Here is a 15,753-nt window from a genome sequence, read left to right as displayed (position 1 = left end):
GGACTGGAAACTGAAAAAATATTGACCCAGTAAATGTGTTGGAGTTACTACAGACTTTAAACACCAGACCCAAAAACCAAACACTAAAAATTCCCATGAAATGACTGACCAAACAACAACAACAACAACAACTAAAAAGGTCTGAATGGGGAAATTTTAATGACCAGTAGTATGCTACAGTACGTTAAAGGGCTGATCCTGCAGTCCTTACTCACACTATTCCCTCTAAAGGCTATGGAAATTTTGCATGAGCAAAGACTGTAGGATAGCACTCTTTATGGCCAATATTACAAAAGGATCTATTAGTGGATGCAAAAATTGGAGCTGAATCCTGCTCATGTTGAAACCACTGACAAAACTCCTATTGATTTCAATTGGTGTGGATCAAGCTTTTTCATTTTAACTACGAGCATCCTCTGATAAGGAAAGAGCACATTCGTAACTTACCAGAAATGGAAAACTATACTGAAAACCAGTTCAAGTGATTATGGGACAATTATAATATGGTTTCAAGTGACAAGGTTTTGTTTTGCATTTTAAAGCTCAACTGTAATTAATTCAATTTGGGTGATTTTATTTATTTTCATAGTACTGGGTGTATGTGACACAGGAGTTATGAATGAATGGCGGAGAAGGCAGACAAATACAGTTGATATGTTAATATGGAAGCTGATGCTGCCCTCGGGAGGTTCATCTCTGCTTGCATCAGATTTGATAAAGCAACAGTTTTGGATACATTGCACTTGACAGTTCATGGGACTGGAAAATTGACAGGAAATTCCAATATTTATCTAACAGATACATAGATTTTTAAGGCCATATGGAACTATTGGATTGTCCAGTCTGCCTTCCTGCTTAACATAGGCCATAGAACTACCCTGAATTAATCCCTATTAGTCCAATAGCTGTGGTTAAACTAGATCACATAATCCAAACCTGATTCAACATTTTCTACTGATAGAGAATTCAAGTTTTGATCCAGTGGTTTAGTCTGTCACTGTTAAAAATTTGCACCTTATTTCAAGTCTGAATTTGTCTAGCTTTAACTTCCAGCTATGATATCATGTCATTCTTCTGTCTGCTAGACAGAAGAGTCTTCTATTATCTAATTTCTGTTACCCATGTAGGTACTCATACTGATCAAGTCAAACCTTCACTTTCTCTCTGTTAAACTAAATAGATTGAGCTCTTTGAGTATATCACTATAAGGGGCATTTTACCAGTCTTTAATCATTTTCATAGCTCTTCTCCAAATCCTCTCCAATTTTTTCTTTCTTGAAATATGGACACTGTATTAGATACACTATTTCAGTCACACTGTTATCCTAAAAATGGATTTTGAGACACTCCTATAATAACCTGCCTCCTGCCCCCTTAGTCCGTTCTTCCTGAGGTTGAGTTTCTAGGATTGTTAAAGAAACACAGAAGGACACTCTAACAGTGTTGGGACTCACCACCACAGCACCTCCCACTGGTTGTGCTGGGAATTAGCTCAGTCCAGTGGAGCGCTCCCTCCTGCTGGTCTCCCATCTGTCATCTTGCCCTCGGTTGGCATGTGTACTCACATTGCTCCCAACCTGCAGCATCCTCCTCAAGCCACTGCCCTCCGGCAGTGCTCCTTAGTCCATCCTCACCCCTTTCCGGGGAGGGGGAGGGAGAGGGGCTGATCAGCAGTCTCTCTACGCCCCAGCCACCATTTCAAACCACACACCCCAAAGTCTAATCCCTCCAGTCAGGGATCTGGTGTGGTCTGTACTGGCTGCTCCCCACAGCCGATGGCTGGGTGTACTGCAAGGGGAGGAAGGAGGGGACCCAGGCCCGCCCTCTACTCTGGGTCCCGGCCCAGAGGCCCTCTGACGGCAGCCTTGCTGTTCTCCTTCTCTCCCCTCATCTGTCCACTTCCCTGGGCTACTTCCCCTACAGCCCCTTGCACCTGCTAGGCCCTTCCCTTCAGGGCCTGTAGTCTGGCAGGCTACAGGCTAGAGCTCCCTTCTGCCAGCACTGCGCTGTCCATGGTGCTAGTCTCCCAGCCCTGGAGACTAACCTTCCGCTTTCAAAGACCTGGGACAGACTGACTCTCCTCTCCCTGAGCAACCTTCTTATAGGGCAGATCCTGGCCCTGATTGGCTGTCTCCAATCTGGGCCCTGATTGGCTCCCAATAAGCCCTTTTCTTATTGGTTGTTCATCTGTGCAAGCCCACTGGCCTGCTACAGCCTAAATTCTCAGGGAGTGGGGCAGCTGCCCCACTACAGACACGGATATAGCCTTCCGATAAAGTGATTGACACAAGCAGTATATTTTCCAAAACAAAGTATCTTTTTATTAAAGTAAATAATAGTCCCTACTGCAGTGTAATCTAGAAATAGAATCATAGAATCATGGAAGATTAGGGTTGGAAGAGACCTCAGGAGGTCATCTAATCCAACCCCCTGCTCAAAGCAGAATCAACCCCAACTAAATCATCCCAGCCAGGGCTTTGAGAAGCCAGGCCTTAAAAACCTGTAAGGATGGAGATTCCACCACTTCCAGTGTTTCACCACCCTTCTAGTGAAATAGTTTTTCTTAATATCCAACCTAGACCTCCCCCACTGCAACTTGAGACCATTGCTCCTTTTCCGCCATCTGCCACCACTGAGAACAGCCTAGCTCCATTCTACATGGAACCCCTCTTCAGGTAGCTAAAGGCTGATATCAAATTCCCCCTAACTGTTCTCTTCTGCAGACTAAATAAGCCCAGTTCCCTCAGAGACTCTCCTCGTAAGTCATGTGCCCCAGTCCCCTAATAATTTTCATTGGCCTCCGCTAGACTCTCTCCAATTTGTCCACATCCTTCAATCAAATCAAACATAAATTCCCTATTGCAAGTTAAAGAACTTTCAAACTGAAAAAGCATACAGTTTAAATGATTCTAAACAAAGCACTTTCTACAAAATGTCCAGTTTGTAACAAATTGCTGACAGCAGTTCTTAAATTATACTTTTAAGTTTTACATAAGTAAAATACAGTAAAAACACACACACACTTCTAGCTTAAACATATTAAATACTATGCTAGACTATACTATGCTAAAATTGTATATTTAAAACTGGACATGCTTACTTTATAAATCAACTGGTATCCCTTTACATCACCGCTGCTGCTTTATAAATCCTTTAGTATTCTTCTTTAATGCTGTAACCACAGCTGATGTTTACAGTATTTTCTTCAGAATTCTAAACTGTCTTTTGTCCTCTTGGTCAACCCCTCCAATCTCTTCCTCTGGCAATTATTTCAGCAGTTGTTCTTGCTGGCTCCCCTTGCTGGTTTCCATTCCTCCGTCTTCTCCTGATCGACTCTCTCTCCCTAACTCAGACTCCCAAACTGCACACTGGCAGCTGGCCTTTTATGCTGCACTGTGGCTCTCTTCTAATTTATCTTTCTATTCTTAGATGCAATTATCTCATTCACCTTCATTGATCTCCTTCAGAACTGGGTGGCAGAATATGTACTTGTGGGGGTGAGGGGAGGACATACATGACTACAGGCACAAACAAGGGGACCCAATCAAATAAGTTTGAGAACCACTGGTATAGGGCAAAGATTGTTTCTGGTTCCTGACTAGAAACTCAACCACTCGATGTCTATTCTTCAGTTACAAGTACTTTGAGACCTATAGATTAGTCAGTTTTTAATCCATTTAATTTGTGCTCTGTATCCTTATAGTTTCTCAATTAAAATGTTGCAGTACCAAATCAAATACTTTACAGAAGTGTAAGTATCAATGCTATTACCTTTATCAAACTTGTAATCTCATAAAAATTTATATAAAAGTTAATGTGACAATATCTGTTTTACATACACTTGTGTTGACTGACTTTGGTTATTTTACTGTCCTTTAATTATTTACTAATAGAGTTTTTATTAATATGTTAGTTATATCTTTATGATACAATCTCAAAACCATCTAGCTACTGAACATTTGAGTATTTATATACCAGAACAGGGTTAGAATTTTTTTTTTCAAATATCACAAGTCCATCCCAGCCAATCAGAAATTAGACGTGGACGTGAGCTACCATACGTGATAGTCATTTTTCAAATAATCTGGGTGTAAACTAGATATGTTTGTGTTTTCTTTTCAGTGATTTCTGAAGCAGACCAAGATGATAAAAGTACCTACTGTTCCTGTTCTAAACAATAGCTTAATTAAAAGTGGTAATTTGCTATGATGTCACGATGCAAACCTAAGCTTTCCCTAAGTTTGGGGATGTTTGGATCCAGGGTTCCACAGAGTTTCATTAAAATTCAATGGAATTTGGGCACCTAACTCCTTTAGTCTCCTTTTGAAAAATTCAGCTTTTAAATGTTAAAATCCTATCATGTGGTTTGGCAAAGGCAGGAGGAGAAGCAAAAAAGGAGTAAGCAGAAAAGTTAACCTGACTTCACGAATGAGACTTAAAATATTAAAAACCTAAAGTGAAATCACATGAAATAACATAAGATCTTTCAAGAAAGGAACAGAGTAATATCAACAAGTAGTCAGAAATAGCAACTAATTCAAAAAAGAACACAGTACTAGATGGAAGTTGAGGAAGGGAATAGCTGAGTGGCAGTTCAAACAGAATTTCCTTATGCAAATAAAATATATGAGTATAAACTGATAAAATCTGCAGCAGCAGCAGCAAAAAAGTTCATTCACAAGGTATATAAAAAAATAAGTCAGTGGTATGTAACTATAGGATCACTGGTATTTCCGAGTTTTATAACAGCAGGAATTAACAAACATGGGCTTCTTTTGGATCTAGAGTCAACCAGGCTGCTGGAGGGAGGTCAATATGGAGTACTCACACTTCAGCTGTGGTCCAGAAGAAAGTTACCTCCTTTCAGGATTAACGAGGGAAGGATGGCTTTACTTTTTAATTGCGTCTTCATAGGATCCTGGACACTGAAGGATGAACTGAATTAGTACATGGCATAGTTAAACTACTCATACCTCCTCTCTGCCAATGCTGTCCACTTTATGGATGGCATTTGAACCCCCCAGTAGGGGGGAGGTTGCTATCACTTTGCACTATAGCAATCTTTGCTCTGGCAGAATTTCTGCTGCCAAGCATCCTCTACTGTGTTTTTCGCCCCCAATGGCTATTAGTGTGAAGCAGGGGTGAATCTTGTCTCTAAAACTTAATGTTGTCAAGTTCCTATTTAAGTTACTTTTAAAACTGTTTAAAGGCATTGGTAATTGCTCCATTGTAAAGGTACACTTATTTACTTTAAAATGCATTCGCAAATAATTATTTTCTTACCTGACACCACTTCCATCTTTGTCATGAAGGATCAATTTAATATGCCATTTTTGTAGTACACTTGATCCAATCATAACACCATTGAAAATGCTTGGCTGTGAACATTTTATGATTAGAGATTTAAGATAAAAATTAAATCACCTACAAAAATATCGGATGGGAAGAATGTCTCACATTTTAGAAAAAAAATCAAATTCTAGTTGGCCTCAACTTGTGTGCACACAAAATTGCATGTGTACATATAGTACCATGTCTCTGCCTGAATGTTTTACATGCAAATGCATTTGGGTGCCCTGAAACATTTCTAATATGCATATGCACATACTGGAATTTACACCCACAAATTATACTGGTATACATTGGTTCTATGGGAGCAAAATCTAACACCTGAACCTATGTAAGTGTAAGAATTGTTCAGGTGGATGTGTAAATATTTGCAACTACAAAGTAGAGACACATAGATGTACATACTCTATTTTGCACATGCAGAAGTGGAGTCGAGTGGCTGAAGAGAAGGCACAATATTTGAATAATATAAGTATCTTGCTAATATCATACATGAAATAAAGGGCAATTTAACTGCTATGGGATCTGTGATCTGAGCCAAGATCCTGTGCACAATGATGGCAACAGCTCCCTGAAAGGATTAGGAATCAGTTTCACAATACCTTACTTAAATCATGCCTCTTAATGGGCCTCAGGTATATTTTCATAGTTTTGACATGATCCAAAAGGGTGCATGGTTTTGCAGCAAATTATCTTTACCTTTTCAAGCCCCCCCTGCCCAACAAAATGTACAATCAATTTTAATCTAAAGCTTGTGGACATGCATCACTTTCATACAGTGACTTGCAAAATCTATTTCTATGCTTGCTTAAGTTAAGATATAGGGCAACATACAAGTTTCAGATATTGTACTTAATGAATTAACTAGAGGAGCATAATATTGTCTGTTCAAGAACTGATATTTCTGTTTCTTTTAAATACGAATATATTCTTCTTATTGATGCATTACATGTCCCGCTGTCAATCATCTTTAAAATTATGCTTAGGAGTGGAATTTCTGGAGGCAATTCTTCACTTTTTAACTTGATGGGACTTGAGGAGCTATGTATTGTACTAGGTAATAAACCACAAATAAATATTATATTTATTTATGCTTTCAAAAACATTTCTGCCAGTAAATTTACTCACAAGAATAGCTGTGGAAAGTGAACACAAATGAAGGTGAGCCCAGATGAAGGGAAGTCATTGAGAAATTTGAAATATATATATATTTGCAGATATCTTTCTGTAGTATTTTCTTGACTCCAGCTACCAATAAAACAGGACCTTGGTAGGGTTGTTTGTTTGTTTTTCACTTTCCAAAGTTCATACTAGAAGAAACATGGAACAAATTTATGGACTCTAGTCTATTTCCTAATAATCTACCAACTGTTTTACTGTATAGTATAGCATTGCCACTCTAATTCTCATAATAATAGGAGATGTTAACCAACTGTGCTCTCTACTATAGAAAACCCGACTGATTGAAACTACCTTAAAATAATGTAACCATAACCAATGATGCAACTGAAATTAATTCTGTTTCCACTTATCATTCTTTTCTATAGAAGTAAACATAAGCACTAACACAAAGGAATGATCCAGTGTCCAGGGACTGTGCTGCCATTGAGGTTGATTTTACAAAACCTGATATTGTAGTCCAATTTTTCCACCCATCTTCCCCTCTGCTCCACATCCCCTCCACCACCCAGCAGACTATGGCAACCAGAAGAAGTCTTGAGTCAGCTGAACTGCTGAAATTGATCAAAGGCTTCTTAAGCTTCAGGATGTATACTCAAACCAGGCTTGTCCACTTTTGTCACCTTGCCATGAAGCCTTTCAGTAATACCTGACTACATAACCCTTTTCCATGATTATTGAGTCCATAGGGGCTGACTTTTATTTTTCCCCGTGGGTGCTCCACTCCTGCTCTGCCCCCAGCCCCTGCCCCCACTCTGCTCCTTCTCCTGAGGCCCTGCCCTCACACCACCTCTTCCCCCTCCACTAAGTCTCACCCACTGCTTGCTGCTCTCCGCCCTCCCCCAGGCGCCTGCCCCAGCCGCTGAACAGCTGATCAGCGGCCACGCTGAAGAACTGCGGCTGGTGGGTGCTGAGCATCCACTATTTTCTTCCGTGGGTGCTTGGGCTGTGGAGCACCCACAGAGTCTGTGCCTGTGAATGAACTGGATACACGCTTGTGGAGTCTGAGACTCACTAACTCCAAGAAGTGCTGCAAACAGCAAGCCCACAGGCAAGTTTGTCAGGTACAGCAGAGTGATTGGGAAGGACAGACAACAATGAAGAGTGAAGGAATAAGAAGGATCAAGGGGTAAAAGAAAAGAGAAAGTGGGCTGGCTGAAGGATGTGGGTGAGGAAGAAATAAAGGTGGAATAAGCAGAGGAAAAGAGAAAACCAAACACCTAGGAACCCCAGGAAGAATATAAAGGATATAAAGGGGAATATAAAGGAACTTTCAACTGTCTGGATTGTGGCAGTAAGTATGAATATATTGACATTGCAATCTCCTGTGATAATTACACTTTATGACGTCTCATTTTACAATATGCTGCTTCTCAAAATCTGAAATAAAAATACACTGCACTGAAATTAATTGAAGACAAGATTAAACAACTTAAATAGAAATTATAGCAAATCAAAACAAAGTAATTAGTTATTAAAATTTAAGTTCAGGTGCTGTGTGGGTTGATGGTAATCACAGAAATGATGGGTGTATCTGTTAAACTGGGTCTCAAGGCATGAAATGGAGGACGGTTTGGAGGGAGGCAATGGAGTTCTCAGTTATTTATTGTAATTGAGGTCACTTGGCAGTGTCAGTGATTCATGTAGGCTATTCTTGTTTATTACAGATGTCAGCTATCCTAGTCTGTTTACCTTTAATATGATTTAGCATTGTACAGAAAAAGGAAATGCTTTGTTATGTTTCCTATTTTAAATGAAACAGCCAAACTAAAATGTTAAGGGTCTGAGCTTACTCTGATTGAAGTCAATGGCAGGTTTACCTTTGAGCAAGGTGGGGTACCAAGTCTCCATTTCCTGTAATTTGTCTTTAAACATCAAAATCTAGCACCACTAATGGTAAAACGAGTCTTGAAAGTGATTGTAATGGGAGTGGGAACAAACCCTAAATGGCTGTTCTACAGTTTTGGTTGTCTCCAAGTGGTGATATGGTGATTTTGGGGTAAATTATGGCTTTTTCTCAAAGGGAAGTATTCTCATTGATATCCTGTCAAGGAATGAAGGACATCTCACTACCTATGGAACCATACAAGTCTTCCATTCTTGGCAAATGGAAAGCTCTACATAATTCACAAGGTATTGTGTAGAGCTAAGTTATATTAGAAGATTATAATGCCAGTTTGCTTATTTTATACTAAATGGCATCAGTATTCCTTAGTGAAATTCAATAATACTTTCACACTGCAATATAGTTCTACATACATGTAGTTGAATATTAACATACAATATGACCCATTTTCACTTCCACATATTTGTAAATAATTTATCTCGCTACTTTGTAAAATATATTTTGTCCAAGAAAAAATGTTCCTTGTACAAAATCCGCAGTCTCTCCTGCTGTCACAGTAAAACCATTTTCTAATGTTTGTGAAACACAGTGCAAGATATGTTTGCAAAAGACAGAACAAATATTTCTGTGCTAATAAGAAGATGGCTGGAACTCCCATTATGGTAAGAAAAATAAATGTTGGGAGAAGGATTATGTTGGCGCAAATGTTTGACTGCAAAATGGAATAAAAACAAGAGGGATGAGAGATGATCAGAACAGAAACTGCAGTTCAATCCAGGTACAGTTCTGCGATTATAACAACACTCATGTCACCTACCAGTGCTCCAAACTTGCCTACTTTCTCAGACTATGATTGTTACAGTCTAACTGGTTTACTGTGAAAGTGATGGCTGTGTGTGATCTGTCCGTTAAAACTCTTCTCCATTGGAACACAAATCTCAGGTGTTTCACAGGTTTTCTGTGCTTCAGCTGGTGCAATTTTTGTCCTGTCCCTGCCTGAAACAAGAGGGCAAAGGACAGCTCTGTTTAACTGAACAACATATACTATAATAAGGCCTTAAATTGTGGTTCTTCTTATTATGGAGAGTTACTAATAAAGAAAGCTGCCATTCATACCAACAGAAGTTTAGCCTAAAAGAGGCCTGCAAATGTATATATATTATAACATTTTTAATTATTTGATTCTTTGACTAGGTCACTTCCAAAATGTTTGGCTTTTGATCAGACCAGGGTTTCTCAAACTGGGGTCGCCGCTTGTGTAGGGAAAGCCCCTGGCAGGCCGGGCTGGTTTGTTTACCTGCCCTGTCTGCAGGTCTGGCCAATCGCGGCTCCCACTGGCCACAGATCACTGCTCCGGGCCAATGAGAGCTGCTGGAAGTGGCGCGGGCCAAGGGACTTACTGGCTGCCGCTTCCAGCAGCTCCCATTGGCCCATAGCAGCGATCCGCGGCCAGTGGGAGCCGCAATCGGCCAGACCTGCGGCCGGGGCAGGTAAACACACCGGCCCTGCCCACCAGGGCTTTCCCTACAGAAGCGGCGACCCCAGTTTGAGAAACCCTGCTTTAAAGATTGCTGCCCTGAATAATTGTTTTCAATTGGTCAGAGGGGCTATAATAGCAGCTTCCTCAATCACATACTCCGTGGCTTCCCTGTAGGCTATATGATCAGATAGAATAACCACAAGAATTCTAGCTGCCACCTGTTTGGGTGCACATGGAGGCTCCCTCCAACCTATCTCCACCGTGGCCACTGAGACAACAGCAGTTAAAATCTGCAAAGAGAAATGTTTTACCTTTTCAACTGAATCTGCACTGAAAAGTAAGCAGCATTATCAGAGCATGGCTTCCAAGTGGAGGACAATCAGTTGGTGTCAGGGCCGGCGCTTCCATTAGGCGACCCTAAGCAGTCGCCTAGGGCACCAGGATTCGGGGGGCGGCATTTTGTGCGCTCCCCACGGGGCACACAGGAGCTTCCGGTTCCGCTCCCGTCGCACCGCCGAAGAAAGACCTTCTGCTGACTTGCTGTAGAAAAGAGCCACTGACAATTGAGCAGCTCAATGACTGCCGCTGTCGCCTGCGGCATTTCGGCGGAGGGTCCTTCTTCAGCGGCACGATGGGAGTGGAACTAGAAGCTTCCGCGCACCCCGTGGGGAGCACACAAAATGCTGCTCCCTGGATTCTGCCTAGGGCGCCAGAAACTCTGGCACTGCTGGTGTCACTGACTGCAAAAAGTAAATTAGACTGTAGCCTGTATGTGACAAATAACATGCTATGTGTATATCTGTTCAGCATCTAACACATCAGAAAGAAGATGAATGTCTATATTCTGAATATCTACATTAACTAGCCCCTTCCACCTTTTCTAGCCTCCCACAACACATCTCTCTATCTCAATATATATCTGGACATGACACACACACAGTTCTAAATGTCAAGACTTTTTCCCTCCTCTGCTAACAACGGTGGAGCTCTTGATGCCTTTCCTGTCCAGATGGTAGCAGTAGGGAAGGTTTCATTACTTACTCCCTTTGCATACAATGTGCAGTCTTCTGCTTATTCTGTAACTGTGTTGCTATTTTCTTCCATTGCAGCACGGCAGATATTATTATTCAGTGATGCATGAAAGAAAACTGCAACTAATCCTAAAAGCGCAGTCTCTCTTACTGTGTGCATTCTGTGACCCCTATCTTTTAATTATATAGGGTGGGGGCAAACCTTCACTGGAAGCTTCAGGATTCTGTATGACATGAGTCTCAACATGAGTAAGGATGACAGAAATGGACCCCAAATATTCATCTTAATAAAAGGCAGAACTGGAAATAATAAAATGGTGGCTAAAATATCAATGAATGCTTAAAATATAACCCCGGATGTGAAAGTCAGGGAGCCTAAGGAATTAAAAAGTAATAATTCTGAAACAATCCCAAAGTCAAATGTAACTAATTTAAGTCAATATACTTCTTGTATCCTAATATTTTAGTTACAGGTTAGCATTCACTACATCTATTTTAATTCCATTTTCTAATTCTAAAACAAAAACCTAATAGTATTTAGATAGGATAGAGTGATTAGCATTTTCCTGAATCTCAGATTGATAAATGTCAATGTATAAAGTTTGTTTGTTTGTTTGTTTCAAGGCCTTGGCTATAATACTGTTAAAGGGAAATTCTTTGGGGTAATTTCAGGATTGTGTTTGTTTTTGAAAGCTTTTACAAAACTATTTTTAAAATGTCAATCAACAGAGTTTGTTTAGATTTCAGAATTCCCCCTTCACTAGCTGCAACCCAACATTGCAAAAGTGTGATAGTTCATGAGAAGAAAGAAAGATGAGCAACTGGTTAGTTAAAAAGGAACACACCAGCAATATTTAATTGTTCAAGCTGGGTGAAATGCAAAATATAAACAAACTTCATAACACGAAGAATCAGTTAGGGTCTAGTATCAGAGGGGTAGCCATGTTAGTATGGATCTGTAAAAGCAGCAAAGAGTCCTGTGGCACCTTATAGACTAACAGACGTATTGGAGCATGAGCTTTCGTGGGTGAATACCCACTTCGTCGGATACATCCATCTAAATGGATACATCCGACGAAGTGGGTATTCACCCACGAAAGCTCATGCTCCAATACGTCTGTTAGTCTATAAGGTGCCACAGGACTCTTTGTTGCTTTTACAGTTAGGGTCTGTTTCAATTCTTCCTCTGTAAGTAATTTCAGGTAGTAGTAGCATACAGGAGGTGGTGGGGGATGGGCATGCTTGTTTTTAATATTATTTAACCCAAGAGCATTCTCTTAAAATTGCTAAAGTAAAAAATTACCAAAATGCTAAGCATTTTTTAAATTAATCCCCAAATATCACTGCAGCATGCCACTCTGTGCATTCAGATAGCAGCATCTTGTCCACATAATAAGTGCAGGAAAATCCATTAGTGTAAATGTACGTATATCATAGAGAGAATTGATTGTTATAATTACTGCACACCTAAGCTGAAGCTGATAGCACTCAAGCTTATAATGTGCTTACAAAGAACTCAACGTGCATTAGCATTGCATTGAAACTGCACTCTCTTTTATACTTTATTGCTTAATGAACACTTCTAGTCTTCCTTTATTTTGTACTTTTCAAATATGAAATGTCAATTGGCACCTCTGACAAACTACACCAAGTATGCTTGTCAAATCTTTCTCAACCATGAATAGTATATAATTCACTATTATCTTGTTGACAAGGCTATGAGTCGTTTCACACATCATTGTTCATTAAAATAATATGTACCTGTGCTCCATTTTTGTCCCACTTCAAAACTCAACTACTAACAAATTCATGGTCAATTAATTTTACTGGATGAAGAGCAGCTGGAAAACTACACAGCTTTCTCACCATTTATTGTTTTGCCATTATATGAAATTTAGCATCTAATAAATCAATTATGCTACAATAAATTAGAAATACTTCTTATTTTTTAATTTAGTAAGGGGAAAATGATATGTTATTATTACTTAAGCTCTGATGTGAAAAATTCTCCAGAAACTATTCATTTCCTTCTGTGGACTGAAAAATACTGTAGATACTCAAAATTCACTTTTGAGCTACAGAGAATGTACATATTTGCTATTTTTAAAGAGTCTTAAATGCATGGGTTCTATATTCAAAAGATTCCTCTTACAATAGATGTGTTTAGGTCCACTCATTTAATTAACTCCATAAAGTTAAACAAAAAAAAAAGTTAACAGCTATCAAAAAAGTGTGAAAAATGTCTAGTCTCTTATCTCTGGGAAACGTGTATGTCATTTGAAATAAAGAGACACCATGGGATGAGTCTTAAACACAAGCCATCTTTACTCTTGCTTTCCTGTTAACTAGAAGGCTTTCTGCAGAACAAGTGTAATCTTGGTCAACAGAAGCAGGTGGAGCTAAAATGCATACAGCTCATATTTCAGCATCAGTATGTTTCAGGACCTTGGAATGTGCTCACATGGGGGACTTTAACGTCCTAGACATCTGCAGGGTGACAAATACATATAAGCATTGATCAGCAAAGAGATTCTTAAGTTATATAGCGGGAAACTTCATGGTCCAGAAAGTAGATAACACATCCAACAGAGAACCCAAGCCAAATTCATCCCTAATGTAAATCCAGAGATGAATGTATACAGGTATAAATTTGGCCAGGATGGAATTTAGTCCACCAAATCTCTGTTTTACCAGAGCATGCTGCAGCCAACTGTGTTACTGCTGCTCATGAGTTAACCCAATGCTTCCTGAATGATTCCTTTCTTTAAGGAGACTTTTATGTGTAAGAGTTTCGGAGCAGACTTTTGTATTCAAAGTCAGAGATCTCAATCCTGAAGTCCTTATGCAAAAAAATTCTGTCTGGCTGCCATTCTTTTCCCCAAATCCAGTTCTGCTCTGCAAATAACCACGGGCTTCTCTGGGCGGACTCATTTATTCAATTTAGAAAACCTCAAAACAAAGGCTGTCCAAGGGCTTCAGGACTGATCCCCCCACACAGACCAATCTTTAACAAGACAACCTACAGTACACTGCTTGATGTGAGTCTGCCTAAGTAGTTTTGCCAAGGTTCCTGGGGAAATAGGGAAAAGTCCTCTTTGTCAGGCTCTCTCTAAGTTCCTTTATTAGTAATGTAATAGTTGTCTCTATTTCAACTTGAAGGCTCCTTGAAAGGATTTAGATGGTCTCTGTGAATGTCCATGAGCTATTCAAGGATCCCTCTTAGGTCCCAGCTTCTTCTGGAGATTGCCTATTCCAGTATCCAGGATGATGCGTGGGATCGAGGTGGTTGGGACTAGATTTAGGTCTCCCAAAGGTCTGTGCTGCCCATCACACTCACAGTTAGAACTGAGCAAAAGTTGGAATGTTTTTACCCCAGCTATTTTGATTTGGAAATGGCAAGCTGTTTTCTTTTGAGTCAGTTTCATATTAAACTGCATCTCCCTATGGTGCAATGGTGCCTCTTGGGAGTTGTAGTTCAGGTGCTTGATGCCCACGCCCCCACTCCATTTCCCCACTCATGGGCCAGGATCCCTGGCCACACCACATCTCCCATGATGCTCCTGGAATCATGAGACTTCCATGATGCTCCATGTGTCTTAGTCAGAGAAGATACTGTTGCATCATGGGAGTTGCCATCTGGCCAGGAACACCAGCCCATAGAAAGAAAGGCACCATTAGGCACCCAGACTGCAACTCCCATGAGGCATAGCAACACCATAAGAGGATGCAATTTAATATTGAACTGACTTGAAATTAAGTGTTTCTGGACAGTTCAACAAACCAAAATATTTTTATTCAGGTCAAACCAACTACAAACTTTCATTTTTGTTTTCCTAATGGAAAATAAAAACATTTAGGCAAAAATCAAGGTTTTCAGAAAATGCTGATTTTGTTAAAACTGCATTTTCCTTTAAAAATTATTTAGATGGAAAATTATCAGCCATCTGTACTCAGTGGTGTTGGAAGTAGGGCTGCTGGGAGTGCTGCCACACCCCTACCTTGAAGGGGTAACAGCAAATATAAAATACCTGGTTTTCATCATGTCATGGCTGATTCCCCACTCTGGAACTTCGAGTGCAGAAGGTGGGGGCCTGCAAGGATTCTAAAAATTAATATTGGCCACTCCATGCTTGTATTAAACTCACAAGGTTACAGCTTTTCTCTGACCTTGGATTGGTAGATGCTGCCACCACCTAAGTGCAGAACCCCTTTGAGAGCCCAGGAAGGTGCACTTGGGAATTCCTTCCTGTGGGGTACCCTCAAACCCTTTCACACACACACACACCCGCCACGGAAGAGCCGAAAAAGGGGAAAAAAAGAAATCAGCTATTTTCACCAGCTAACTAAAAAACATGTGCACAACCTCTTAAGACACAGAAATCCAATCCTATTCTTAAAAAAGGTTGTTTTTTTTAAAGAAAGAAAATACATCTGGAAACTCAGGCGTTTGCTAGATTTTAAGAGTAACTACAAAGATTAAGCCCCAATAATAGCTTTCTTGAGGTCCTGCTTAAAGGTCAGGGGGAGAGATAGCTCAGGGGGTTGAGCATTGTTCCCCTAAGCTCAGCGTTGTGAGTTCAATACTTAAGAAACCAGCATTTAAACAAAAAAAAACTGTTTGGGGATTTGTCCTGCTTTGAACAGGTGGTTGGACTATATGATCTCCTGAGGTCCCTTCCAACCCAGATATTCTGTTACAAACAAAAACAGCCATACTTAGCAGAGGAGTCCACAAGAGATAAACCTAATCACATCTTCCTAGACATTTCCTTATCTACTTACATATCTGGGGTTTCAAATGAGTAGCTTCTAGGTATGATACCAAAGATTTTTCATACATGGCCCTAAGCTTCTTACAGCATAGTTGC

Source organism: Mauremys reevesii, linkage group 1 (assembly GCF_016161935.1).
Source record: "Mauremys reevesii isolate NIE-2019 linkage group 1, ASM1616193v1, whole genome shotgun sequence".
Lineage (NCBI taxonomy): Eukaryota > Metazoa > Chordata > Testudines > Geoemydidae > Mauremys > Mauremys reevesii.
Note: the sequence above shows the minus strand (reverse complement) of the source record.